The 14,515-nt window shown below is 42.2% G+C and overlaps 1 protein-coding gene and 1 long non-coding RNA gene across 2 annotated transcripts in view; one reads left to right on the top strand and one right to left on the bottom strand.

The window, feature by feature from the left end:
• The window catches only part of LOC140329102 (uncharacterized), a 42,689-nt gene extending 33,104 nt beyond the window's left edge, over positions 1-9,585 (top strand). The window contains exon 3 of the long non-coding RNA XR_011920424.1: positions 9,452-9,585. This is a non-coding gene — a long non-coding RNA (uncharacterized lncRNA). The remainder of the gene's footprint in view (positions 1-9,451) is intronic.
• The window catches only part of LOC140329100 (uncharacterized), a 143,400-nt gene that overhangs the window by 23,207 nt on the left and 105,678 nt on the right, over positions 1-14,515 (bottom strand). The gene's annotated exons all lie outside the window — the stretch shown is intronic.

Genomic DNA, 14,515 nt, shown 5'->3' with positions numbered 1-14,515 from the left:
ACTTCACAAATCCCCCAGAATGCTCCATGGAAGACTGAATAGTATCCCTCATTGCCTCTTCAGTTTTACCAACTGGCTAGTGCAGAATGTTAAAAACTGGATACTCCAATCATTGAAGGTTAGTAGGTCAGGTTGAAAAAAGACATAAATCCATCAAGTTCAACCACTAGGGAAATAAACATATCCCAGATATAAAACCCTATGGACACAGTTGGTCCAGAGGAAGGCAAAAAAAACCCTGGAACAATTTGCTTCAACAGCGGAAATAAATTCCTTCCTGATTCCATGAGGCAACTGGATGTTCCCTGGAACAACTGTCACTGTTATTTTTACTTTAAAGCCTTAATACCCAGTTACATTCTGTGCTTCTAGAAAAACATCCAGTTTTTTCTTAAAACAATCTATAGTAGTTGCTGAAACTACTTCCTGAGGGAGCCTATTCCACATTTTCACAGACTTACAGTGAAGAATCACTTGCTTATCCAGAGCTTAAACTTCTTTTCCTCCAGACGCAAAGAGTGCACTCCTTTTCTTTGTAATGATCTCAAAGTGAATATTTGGGAAGAGAGTTCTCTATATGGACCATATATATTCATACAGGGTGATCATATCCCCCCTTAAACGTCTCAAGGGAGAATAGATTCAGTTCAGCTAATCTCTCCTGATAGCTGAGCTCCTCTATTGGTTTCAATATTTTAGTTGCCCTTCTCTGCACTCTCTCCAATTCCACAAATGTCCTTTTTGTGAACTGGTGCCTACAACTGGACTGCATATTCCAGATATAGTCTGAAAAATGCTTTGTACAGGGGCAGGATTATGTCTCCATCTCTGCAGTCTATTCCTGTTTTGATACAAGAAAGTATTTTGATATCTTTTGATATTGCAGCTTGGCATTGCATGCTGTTATTAAGTCTATGATCTACCAGAACCCCCAGATCCTTTTCCATTTCTGACCCCCCATTAGACAGTATGAAGCATGCATGTTGTTAGCCCCCAAGTGCATAACTTTAAATGTATCTATAATAAATGTCAGATTATAGACATCCTGTATGGACCTAATATCATAGTTTGGTGTCATCTGTAAACACAGAAATAATACTTTTAATCCCAAACTCTATATCATTTATAAAGATGTTAAACAGTAAAGGTCCCAGCACTGAACCCTGGGGTACATCACTAGTAACCTTAGACCAGCCAGAGTATGAATCATTAATCACTACTCTCTGGATGCGGTCTACAAGCCAGTTCTCTATCCATTTACAGATTGACTTTTCCAAACCTATTGACCCTAACTTGCATATTAACTGTCTGTGGGGTACTGTGTCAAATGCTTTAGCAAAGCCCAGGTACATTATATCAACTGCTATACCACTGTCTACCTGTTTACCTACTTCCTCATAAAAAGAGAGTAAATTTGTTTGACAACTTCAGTCTTTCTTGAAGCCATGCTATCACTTATAATATAAAATTGTGTGCTTTTTTTATCAAACTCTCTAGGACCTTTAGAGCTATGGATGTTAAACTAACCAGTCTGTAGTTACCTGGTAATGACTTTGATCCCTTTTGGAAGATAGGAACCACATTGTCCTTACACCAATCCATTGGTACCATTCCAGTGATTAAAGGATCTCTAAAAATTAGAAATAATGGCTTTAAAATAACTGAGCTCTTTGAGGACAGGTTGATGCAATCCATCAGGTCCTGGTGCTTTGTCAACCTTAATTTTTCCTGTTTCTCAATCATGTCAATTCTGAGCCATTGTGCACTGTTTAAGGCAGTAAAATTGCTGTTTTGAAGTTGAACTTAAGCTCTAATTTTCCTTGAGTTGCCATTTTCCTTTGTGTACACAGAGCTGAAAAAAGTGTTTTATAAATCTGCCTTTTCTTGATCCCCAGTTACCAACCCAGAGACATGCTTTAAAGGGGCCTACATGCTTAGATCTGATCGTTTTGCTATTAGTATATTTATATTGCAATCTGTCTTTCATTTTGAAGTTTTGCTCATTTTAACTCCTTTTTACATCTTTTGTTATATTCTTTAAATTTTTGAAGTGATGAAGGTGATCCTTCATTTTTATATTTTTGTATATTTATATTTTTGGAATGCCCTTTTTTTGTTCTTTATGGCTTTTTTAGCATCAGCTCTGAGCCACATTTTTTAATTTTAATTTTAGGTTTTAATTTTAGCCTCAAACTTATTACCCATTGGAATATATTTTTCATATAACCCTCCCCAATCCAACCTCCACTAGTGGCTAAACCCTGTCTGACTTTTCTTCCACCTTATTTCACTGGCCTACCCCCCTCTGTCCTAGTTTATATATCCCTCCACCATTCCCCTAGCAAAGCAGACCCCCTTGCATTTAGGTGCAAACAATCTCTGGCATATAGGTTGTACCCCAATGAAAAGTTATCCCAGTGCTCTAAAAACCCAAACCCTTCCATATTACACTAGGACTTAAGCCATGCGTTTAGCTGTCTAATCTCCCTCTGCCTTCCTGTGTTGCGCTAGGCACAGGCAATATTCCAGAGAATATAACCTTTATAGTCCTTTCGTTCAACTTCAAACCTAGTTCTTTAAACTCATTTTTAAGGATCCTCCATCTTCCATTGATCCTGTCATTGTTTCTAACATGGACCAAGACAGCTGGGTCATGCCAACCCCCCCACCAGTAATTTGTCCATTCGGTCCACCACATGCCGAACCCTGGCACCGGGGAGACAGCAATCCATTCGATGGATGATGGTTGATATGCCTTTAGTTAAACATACGCTATAGGCCATATCCTAATTGTTAGGTTTCTTTTAAGTATCATTAAACAATGCAGGAATACATGGGTGGGAATATTGTGTTTAAACACGGGAACCTGTTTTTCTCTGTACCAGCCATCTGGAGCACATAGGGGATGAAAACAGGTGCCAGTAAACAGGCTAGTTCCCATAATAAAGATGATCACCATTAGGGCCTTTTAAGGGGTAATACTTCAATCAAGCCTAGGCCAGCTGGAGATGAATAGCTGGACAGGTGGTTATATCAGTACAAGACTTAGGCTACGTACACAAGCCCAATAGTTATCGTCCGATAATCAGCTCAGGGCTGATATCGGAAGAGAATCTGGTGTGTGTACAATGCCCGTCATCCATTTTCCGAACAACCGTCCTGGCGGATCCACAGACAATGAACGACGAATGATCTTAATGGAAGCGTCGTTCTCCCCCTTCCCTCTCCATAGAGCAGAACAGTGCTGTATGTACTAAGTCTGGCAATGGCAGGTATGTATGCAGCCTGAATGGCCATGAGTGCCAAAATTAAGAAATTAGAAGACCTGGTACAAAGTTCTGAGGAGAAAATAATAAAAATAGAAACAGACAACCAGGATTTACGTAACCAGGTAAATAACACTTCTAGCTTAAATGAGATGATCAAATCCCCTCAAGAAGAGCAAGTTACAAATTGTAGATCAGCTCAAGGTGAATTAATTAAATGACCATACTAAAGGCAAGCAGACAGAGGCACAGCTGATACAAAATATTTCCATCCTTAAAGGACAAGCAGCCTTAAGCTCACAGTCTGGGACAAAATAAAGCCACAGCCCCCAACATGTGCATATGAATTGGGGGAAGAGGAAGAGTATGAAGATCACTGGGAAGATGAATACCTTGAACTGAATGCTCCTTTTCCTGTTGCCATGGGAGAAATTGCAGGCCAACAGGAAAATAGAGATGGCACTGTGATGAGAGGCCAGGATCCTAGCGAGGATCAAGACCTATTAGCCACAGAAGTCAGTACAACTCCCATCCAGTGCAGAGCCTGTATATTCTCCTCTACTGAGGGGGATAAAACATTTCTGGGGTTTGATGAGGAAGGGAAAGAATTGAACTCCAGGGAATAGCCCACTCAGCTTTTAAAAACACTCATGAGTTCACTGAGAAAATTAAAGCCCAAGAGCATATTACATCCCATGGAATGTATAACAGAGGTGTGAACTTTTGGGAGTTAGGAATCCTAGTGACCAGGTGAAGGTTTTGCAGGTAACCATTGATCCCCACACCTGGAACACTTTGTCAGATCTCATTAAGGAGAGTTACCGACAAACTGTAAAGGAATTGCAAAACATAATTAACCTGTCAGCCATAGGATTAATGGTAGCATAGCAAATTAAACAACAGAATAAAAAAAAATAGAATGTATAGTGTATGCAAATAGATTATGGGCAGCATATAACACTAATAATTCAAAGGCCACCCGAGAAGTCCTAGCATATAAAAGCTTTCTCATCCTGAATGCCCATCCTATTATTCGTGCAAAATGTGAACACCTATAAGACCCCAAGAAACAGACCTATGAAGAAATCATAGGTATAATTTGCAGATCCTTCCAGGCTATACAGTCATTTAGACAGTATAGGCTCAAAGAAAAGAAAGAAAGACATTTAGTCAGAAAGGTAGCAGGGAAAAGGGAAAAGCTACCACTGTAGAAGGTCCCTTCTCTCACCCGGAGTTTGTAATCCTCCTTACAATCCTAACTGGAACATAGGAATATCATTTCGAGGTAGAGGGTTTAGGAGTAAAACAACCCTTAGGAATAGGGAATATTCTGGACAGGGAGCAGAAACCAAAGAGAAAGAGAAAACACAAGATGTCCCCACGTATGCACAATTAAGGCAACAACTAAAGGCATTACAGATGTCCTCAGGGATTGATAGGAAATCAGCACCTCAACCCAATCCACCTAGCCTCAGCAGTGACTAGCACCTGGCCCCAGAATCATAACACTTATTTCCTTAGATAGGTGTGGGCGCCCTCAAGTGTTAGCATTAGTGAAAGATCACCCATACACAATGGTTGATAATACTGGGGCCGCAATTTCCATTTTACATGAAGAGCAACCCATGTCCTCTCCATTGTCTTCAGGAAAGCCACTACATATACAGAGCTTTGCTGGACACAACATAGAGTCTGCTTTATCAAAACCTTTGAATATCTAAATTGGGCAACTAGAAGTAAAACAACCTTTAGCTTTAATGGCTATACCTAAAAGAACAAGCCTTTTAGGCTCTGACTTTTTAAACCCAAATGGATGCATTATGGATATGTCAAATCGTTTATTGCTGCAGGGTCTTCCCATTGATCAGGTTAATCCAGTGGTTATTCTTGATTCTCATTCCATTGCAGCCATAAAATGTAATGATACAAAATATGATTTATCCGTAACTACAAAAGATCATGCAGATCATGATTTACTGCAGTCCATTTAACCAAACACCAGGATGCTTTTGCCAAACATAAACATGATTATGGGAGGGTGGATAAATTGATTCATGTCACTGGGCCTGACCCTCCTCCACAGAAGCAATATTCCTTTCCTCAAGAAGCCATCAGTTACCTCAAAGACAACGTTGAATCCATACTGGATCAAGATGTAATTAACCTCCTGGGCGGTTCATTTCTGTCTGGTTTTATATGTCTAAAAGCTGTACATTGTTTTTCACGAAAATTTATTTTACAGTATAATATAATAGTATGAGTATAATAAAGTTTGAAACACAAAATCATGTCATAATAAATTAAATAAATAAAAAAATATATATTTTTTTAATTTTTTTTAAATTAAAAAAAATAAAAAATAATATACTCATACTAATATATTATACTGTAAAATAAATGTTCATGAAAGACAATGTACTACTTTTACACATATAAACCCACTGTATTGCATTGAACACAGTTATTTTGTATTGAATGCGATACAATTGAATTTGAATTTCCCGCCACGCACCAACGTCACCGGTGACTCATCAAGTGCAAGGGAAGCCGGCGGGAGGAAGAAGGAAGACAGACATTGCAGAGAAGGAGGATACAGGACGCCAGTGGATCAGGTAAGTAGCAATTTACTATTATTTCCTATGGGTTTATCTACCCCAGGAGTGACTTGGGGTTAGCGCTTTTAGCATCTTTTTTCCACCCCGAGTCACACTCGGGGTTACTGCCCAGGAAGTTAAAGTATGTATGTCTGTCAATAATGTGCCCATTTGGCCCATCAGGAAGGGGGACAACTCATGGAGGTTGACCATTGATTACCGAAAGCTGAACAAAGTCACCTCTAGTTGTGCACCCACGGTGGTTTCAGTCCCAGATGTCCTAAGCATGCCTAATCCAGAACATAAATCTTTCACCATCTTGGAAATCTCAAATGGGTTTTGGTCTCTTCCCCTTTCTGAAGAATGCCAAAATAAATTTGCGTTTACATTTTTGGGAGTACTATACACATTCATCTGCCTCCCACAAGGGTTTCATAACTCCCTATCTCTTTTCCATGCCACCATGAGAGATATTTTAGCTAATTTATCTGCAAAAGAATCTTTTTCAGTACGTTGACGATTTGCTTTTAGCCACAAGCAATAATGAGGATCATTACTGATCATCACAACTGCCGGTTGAACTTTTGAAGGTTCTGAAGAAAGCCGGGCTAAAGTGCAACCCCACCAAGGCACAGTTGTTGTAAGAATCTGTGTCATTCCTAGGAATCACCGTTACCTCCAAAGGGTATGACTATCTCCAACGAAAAGGTAAAAGCAATTTTAAACTTACCTCTACCAGTGAGTATCCCTACATTATGATCTTTTCTAGGTCTGGTAAATTATTCTAGGGCATTTATCCCAGAATTTGGACAGACATCTAGCCCATTCTATGATCTTCTGAAAAAGGATACCCAATGGATATAGCCTGAACAACACACCAATGCAGTAGAGGCCCTCAAAGAAGCAAAGAACCTTAACTACCAATTGCCTTTTCACATTATTATTATTATTAATAAACAGGATTTATATAGCGCAGCGCTGTACAATAAATAAAAAAAAAAATCACATAGAGACTGCTACATCAGAGACAGCCATGTCCACTGTCCTGTCACAGGAAGTACATGGGTAGTTAGGACCAATATCTAATGCATCTAAACTACTCTCTACGGTAGAGATAAAGTACTCTCTGTGTGAAAAACACCTCCTGGCAGTTAAACATTTTACATACGTCATCGGCCTGAATCCAATCATACTACATACCATACACACTCCAACTGGATTCCTACTCAAAGACAGAGTGACTGCAAGACCGAGAGTGACTGCAGGATCGAGATATACCGTATTTTTCGGACCATTAGACGCTCCGGACTATAGGACGCACCAGGTTTTCCGCACGGGAAAACAAGAAAAAAAAAAATTCATTTGATTTCCCCTGAGATCCAGTTTCCTCCTGTGTTCCCCTGAGATCCAGCGTGCGGCACTTGTGCCCGCCCACGAAGGCCGCGCCGATCAGCATTCATCAAATCAATCGCCGCCGCCTTCGTGGGCGGGCACAAGTGCCGCACGCCTGATCACAGAACAGGCAGAGATCGGCGCAGCCGGGGACACAGGTAAGTAAAAAAATATGCCCCTGTACCTCTGCATTCGGACCATAAGACGCACCCTGATTTTCCCCCCACTTTAGGAGGAAAAAAAGTGCGTCTTATGGTCTGAAAAATACGGTAACTGTAAAACATACTCCCAATCCATCAACCCAAGCCCATGGCTTAACTTACATGGGAGTGGCCCACGAATGTGATATCAGCCCCACAATGGATGCACATCAGTTCTTCAGACTTTTGCCAAAAGAGAGCAAAAGTCCTGAAATGGCGATCCAAATTTTTAGCGATGGCTCATGTTTTTATGAGGAGGGCTCTCCTCATGCGGGGTTTGGTTTACACATCACTGATCCACAAGAAAACTCCACCTCCATAGTTAGAAGCATGTCACGTTAAATCAGCCCAATATGCTGAGATGGCAGCCATAGCGCACGCTTTAGAAGTAACACAAGAAGACCAGGAAATTGTATTATACTCAGATTCAGCTTGGGTCTGTAACGCACTTACAGAATTCCTACCCTTTTGGCACACACACCAATTCATAACATCTGATCGGTCTCCACTGAAACATGCCAGGCAGTTGAAATACATTGTCACATTAGCGCAAAAGAGGCAAGTGATACCATGGGTACATAAAGTCAGAAGTCATTCACCTCACTCTCCTTATCATGAAAAAAATGAAAAAGCAAATCACTTGGCATAACAAGGAGCACAAGGGGGGGGGGGGGGGGAGATATGGAGAATTCTAGAACTCACAGAACTACAGGACCTAGACTTGTGCTCCAATGTTTGCGCTTTACCAAAGTCCACAGTGCAGGTACCAGATATTTCTGAGATTCAAAAACAAGATGACAACATCAAAGAAATAATAGATCATCTATAGAAGGAAAGCTTGGAAATATCAGAGCACCGTAAGCACCATAAGAGTCTTAGTTTGTCAGAGGACCAGAAAATCCTTCTCCACAATGGGAAGAAGTACCCTGGGTAGTACCTGAAAATTACAGAGACTAAATGATTTATTTAGTACATGACCTTCCTACCGGTGGTCATCAAAGGGCAGAAAAGACTTATGAGAGACTGCGCAGTATTGGTTGGTGGCCGAAAAATGCTGCCAGACCTACAACAATACTGTGAGAACTGCATAGTCTGTGCCCAAGTGAACGCACCATCATTGAAAGTTAACGCTTGCATGAGAATATGCTTGAAAGAAGGTCCATGGAAAACCTTACAGATTGATGGGCCCACTACCTACCACCTCTAAAAATAATAAATATGTCTTGGTGGTGACAGGCATTTTCTGAATGGGTAAAGATGTTTCCAGCAAAATGCAATATTGCCCAAACCACTGCCAAAATCTTAGCAGAACAAGTATTTAGTAGATGGGAGCTACCAAGCTCGATAGAATCAGATCAGAGACCCCACTTAAGTGGAAAGGTGATGCAGAACTTGCCTGCAGATGCTAGGGGTTAAACAAAGATTCCACATTCCCTACCACCCGGAATCCTCAGGACAAGTGGAAAGAGCTAGCTATCAAATCAAAACGATGCTGAAGAAATTTGTGATTACCGGTAAGAATTGGGACAACCTGTTACCGTTGCCGGCCATGGCCATGAGGGCAACACCCTCGTCAGCCACTAAATTACCACCCCTTAAAGTAATAACAGGTAGACAAATGTGACTACTAGAGCATCTGTGGATAGAGTTGCATACCCCTCAAAGCTTTCCAGAGCTCCAAGAGAAATTCACCTATTTGACGCCATACACTTGGGTAAGAATCAAAAAAGAGCGAAAGTCTATTTTGACAGAGGAGTGAGAGACTGTGCATGGACATTTGGGGACAAGGTATTGTTGTTAGATTTCCATCCCCTGGACAATAACCTAAGCCGAAACTGGAGGGGACCCTTCACAATTATTGATAAATTAAGCCCCTCAGTGTATAAGATCAGGATAGTGGAGGGCAAAAAGGCTCAGGATAAGTGGGTCCATTCAAACCATATAAAACTCTTCAAAGGCATACAAGAAGTCTAATGATTTGTTTTTTTCTCCGTTGCAGAATGAAGACCTGGGGTTGATCATCCTCGTCCAGCTACTCCAATGTTCCAAAGGGAAAAGCAAAGAACCAAGCATCAGAGTGACCGTTGATGAAAATCCTGTGTACGGGGTGGGGTGACAGAATGTAGTAATACCTGTGGCAGTTGTGGGAAGCGTGTCGTGGTGGGGTCCAGCTGACAAAGACAAAGCTTGGATTCAAGGAACACAAGGGAACCCCACCAATTACAGACTATTATGCTACATAGAGCACATGCCTTTCCCAATGGGTCTATTACAATAAAGGAAGTACGTTTGTCTGATGCAGGGGAGTGGGTATATGTTTTCCTTCATCCAATATTTGCACCTAATGCAAATCCACTGTATGTGCCAGGAATAATATTGTTGCATGTGTCACCAAAGCCTAACACTCCTATGCCTGTGAGCACAACTCCAACCCCTATTACTCCTGAGGTGCATACCAGCCCTCAACCTATGGAATGTCCTTCCATCTGTCCAGGACCTACTAGCAGTCTTACAGCCACCTCTATTCCCGGTACCCTGATCAATAATGGTAAATTCATTCATGTACCTGTAGTTGTAAATTTGTCCATATGGAACTTGGAAGAATTTGGATCTTTTTTGTGAAGTCTAATGTATCCATGTTTTTTAACGCCTTGTTATTAGACCTAATTGCTTCACATTCAAGACCCTTTTGCTGCACAGGACCTCTCTTTTCAGAAAGACTGTCTCCGATCCAGAAAGTCACATAGTCTAGATGATATGATGGGATCTATCCCTGGTATCTTCGGATCTGAAATGTCTATTTGGAACCAAGCTGATTTTGCTGCCATCCACAGACATATCGGAAACTTCAAGCAAAGAGAGGGACAGCAAATCTTGAAACCTGTTCTGCGGGGTATTGAAGGCCTGGCTAATGAGGAGAGATTTACCATTTACAATATGCAAGACAATGCCCAACATTTGGCTACGACCCAGGAAAAGATTAAGAAAATAAACAATATGAATGCTTTAGGAAAAAGCTGGATGTTTTTCTAGAAGCACAGAATATACCTAGGTATTAAGGATTTAAAGTAAACATAACAGAGACTGTTGATGCAGGGAACATATGATTGCCTCATGGAATAAGGAAGGAATTTTTTTCCCGTTGAAGAAAATTGTACCAGGGTTTTTTTTGCCCTCCTCTAGACCAACTGTCTTTTAGGTTTTTTTTATTTATTTATTTTTTATTAGCAACCAATAAAAACAGACATTTACATAACTCAAACTGGTAAATACAAAAGACATTGTCAACAAAAAACATGAGGGAGCTTAGTTTTATAGAAATATTCATATCCAATAACTGTTATACGCACACAATAATACTTCCGTTGTAACAGTAAGCAATCTTTCATCAGGTTTCACTGGTTACTGATTTTATATTCGGAAGTAGAGAAAAAGAGAGGGGAGAAAGGGAGAAAGAGAAGAAAAAAAAAAGAGGGAGGGGCTGTCAAGGGACAGAAAAAAAAAAGAGGGGGGAAGGGAGGGGGGGCAGGGGGGAGTGGGACTTGATAAACAGTGGAGGCGCCATAGTTTCACGGTAGAGGGAGGAGCAGCCGTAAATAATCTGCAGTGGTCTTGAATTCGTCCCAGTAATACCAGGTACGTTTTGGTCTGTGTGTAGAAAGGTCCCCTGCGCTCATAAGCTCCTCCATATATTGAATATCGTTTACCCTGGTCAACCATTGCTGCACAGTAGGTGGAGCAGTTTGTCTCCACAGCGGTGGGATGCAGGCCTTGGCCGCATTTAACAGATGGCACAGCAGCGACCTTTTATAGCATTTCCTCGACATTGCTGATACATGAAGCAGAACAAGCTCCGGTTTATCCCGTATCCACACCTCTGTCAGCTTTTGCACAATATCAGCAACAGCCGCACAGAATGAAGTTGGACTAGGACAGGTCGAAAATATGTGTAACAGCGTACCTGTGTGTTGTCCACAATGTCAACACTCTGAGTGTGTGGAAAGAGTTTCGCCAGCCGATCGGGGGTTCTATACCACCTGGTAAGCACTTTGTAATTAGTCTCCTGATAACGATTGCTGATAGAGGCTTTGTGCCCTTAATATAACATACACTTTATTGGATCTTTGGTAAATTTATTACCAAGATCTCTCTCCCATTTAGTGACAAAATATGGCCCCGAAGGGTCTTGGACTGTCAGTTGCATTTTATACGTATGGGAAAGCACTCCACTCAAGGAATCGCCATTTACACATATACTCTCCAGCGGGCCAAGAGGGCCAAAATCCTGTGCCGGGGGCAGTGACATAAGAAAGTGTTGAAATTGGATTTTTCTCCAGATACCCAGACTCGGAAGAGAATGGTCTACTTGGAGCTGGTCCGTAGTGGACCAGAGGGAATGGTGTAGGAAATGGATAGCCTGATAAAAACAACTCTCAATCCGGATCTTATATACTGGGTCTCTTCTGCTAGTCGGAAACTTGGGGTGACCTAGAATAGGGGACATAGGAGAGAGGAGCACAGTAATTCCTTCTGTGCGGAAATACCTCGCCACCACTCACCTATCAGGGGGTGTCGGCGTAGGGCAACCGTGTCCTCAACCAGGTCCATGCCGCAACACTGCGCGTGTTGACTGCGCAGTGTTGTTAGCTGGCGTGTCTGCACCAGTCTACCAATTGGGTCAGATGTACCGCCCTGTGGTACAGTATAGGGTCGGGGAAAGCATTCCCCTCTTGATCCTTTGGGAGTCGAAGAATAAATTTGTTAAGACGAAGGGTTTCAGTGTTCCACACAAATCTCAGGAACTCAGGGTGAATTTTATGCAGCAAATGAAGAGGAATACGTACAGGTAACCTTTGCAGTAAATAGAGAAGGCGTGGCATGATGTTCATTTTTAAGATATTACATCCGCCAAACCAAGGGAAGGTCTGTTGTCGCCATCGATGGAGATCGCTGTGTATGATGTTAAGCAGTGGTACAAAGTTCAATTCTACTACTCTTCTAATGTCAGCAGGGATATTAGTGCCCAGGTATCTGACAAAACCTCGAGCCCATTTAAACGGGAAGGAGGGTGCTAACGCTTTCCTGTAACTCAGGTGGTAAGTTAATGTCCAACACCTCTGATTTTTGTAGATTAATTTTATAGTCTGAGAACTGAGCATAACGACGCAACTCTAGTAGTAAGTTGGGAAGGGTCACCTGGGGAACAGTAATATAAAAGAGAAGATTGTCCGCATATGCAGCCACTTTGTGATCAAAGGAACCTACCCTAACACCCTTAATATCTGGGTTCTTGCGGCCTATGGTCCAGCAAGGGTTCAAGGAGCAGAATAAAGAGTAGGGGAGACAACAGGCATCCCTGTCTTGTGCCATTTGTAATAGAGAACGGACGGGAAAGAATTCCATTAACTCGAACAGAAGCGGTAGGGTTCCTATAGAGGGCCTGTATCCACGTAAAAAGCTTGCTAGGAATGCCAATAAAATTAAGGACCTGGTGCATATATGTCCAGTTCACTCGATCTAATGCTTTTTTGGCGTCTGCGGAGAAGATCATAGAAGGAATTTTGTGTACAGTCCTGTGGTGGATCAAGTTCAGCATGCGAGTAGTGTTATCCCTAACCTCTCTAAATGGGAGGAAACCACTCTGGTCCGAATGGATAAGGCGGTGCAGGATGGGTGTTAGCCTTCGCGCTACGATGCTAGAAAAAGGCTTAGCATCACAATTCAAAAGCGATATCGGGCGATAGTTCGCACACAACGTAGCATCTTTGTCTGGTTTCAGGGTGACTGTGATATGGGCCAGCAGGCAATGAGTGTTCCAGAGAGAGTGCGTTGAAGGCTGTCAAAAAGGGGCCAGAGAGTTGAGGAAGAAACCGCTTATAATAGGTTAGGGTAAACCCGTCGGGGCCTGGGGCTTTACCCGTGGGTGCTTTCGTTACAGCTGCTCGTAACTCCGCTGAAGTAATAGGAGCATCTAGAGCTGCCAGGGCCTCTTCCGGAATCTTAGGGATGCCGGAGGCCGCTAGGTATTCCTGTATATTTGTCTCAACTGCGTCCAAGGGACCCGCCTCAGAATTCCCCCTTAAATTATAAAGTTTGGAGTAGAATTCCTTAAAGGCATCAGCTATATCCTGAGAACGATGCAGAAGGGTACCAGCACTTGACCGGATGCAAGGAATAAAGGTACGGCCCTTTTGACTCCCTATGGCACGCGCTAGAGCTTTCCCACATTTGTTATTATATTCATAGAAAAACGCCCTGCATTTGTCTATTTGGGACTTTGCTTGGAAACAGAACTGCATATTTATTCTCCCTCTAAGTTCCACTAATTGTGCCTCTGTGTCTGGGGAGTGGCCACGTTTATGTCCAGTCTCTAGAGCGTACAGATCCTGAAGCAGCTGCTTCAGCAGCTGTTGGCGTTCTTTTTTAATCCTATGGCCTTGCTGGATTAACAAACCGTGCAGCATTTATGGGCTTCCCATACATTCAGTGGGGTAGAGACAGACGCTTCATTCCTATCGAAGAAGGCCAATATCTCTCTTTCCAAATGAGTCCCAAAGTCACCAGAGGATAAGAGAGATTCATTCAGACACCAAGAACCGCCCCTAGGGGGGGAAACATCAGATAATATCGTGATCGAAGTCAGCGCATGGTCAGAGAATGTCATATTCCCTATCTCTGTACTTTGTACTTGAGAGATTGCATCGTGTTTAACCAGAAAAAAATCTATACGCGAGTAAGTTTTGTGGACAGGAGAATAGAAAGTGTAGTCACGCTTGCTAGGGTGCTGTAGTCTCCAGATGTCAGTTAGCTGATGGAGGTGCAAGAGGCTTTTCAAGCGTCATAAGACAGAACAAGGGAGTTGGGAAGCCCCCCTGGAAACATCGTGGGCTGGGTCCAATGCTAAGTTAAAATCGCCCCCTATTACCAAAACTCCCTCTGCAAACACATCAGCAACCTCCAGAAACTCCTCCAAAAAAGACACTTGGTTAGTATTGGGGAGGTACAGGTTAACCAGGGTAAACAATAATAGGGTGAGAATCAAAGTTCATTGGCCGTAGGGCCC

Source organism: Pyxicephalus adspersus, chromosome 4, assembly GCF_032062135.1.
Source record: "Pyxicephalus adspersus chromosome 4, UCB_Pads_2.0, whole genome shotgun sequence".
Lineage (NCBI taxonomy): Eukaryota > Metazoa > Chordata > Amphibia > Anura > Pyxicephalidae > Pyxicephalus > Pyxicephalus adspersus.
This window is presented reverse-complemented; position numbering and strand designations above follow the sequence as displayed.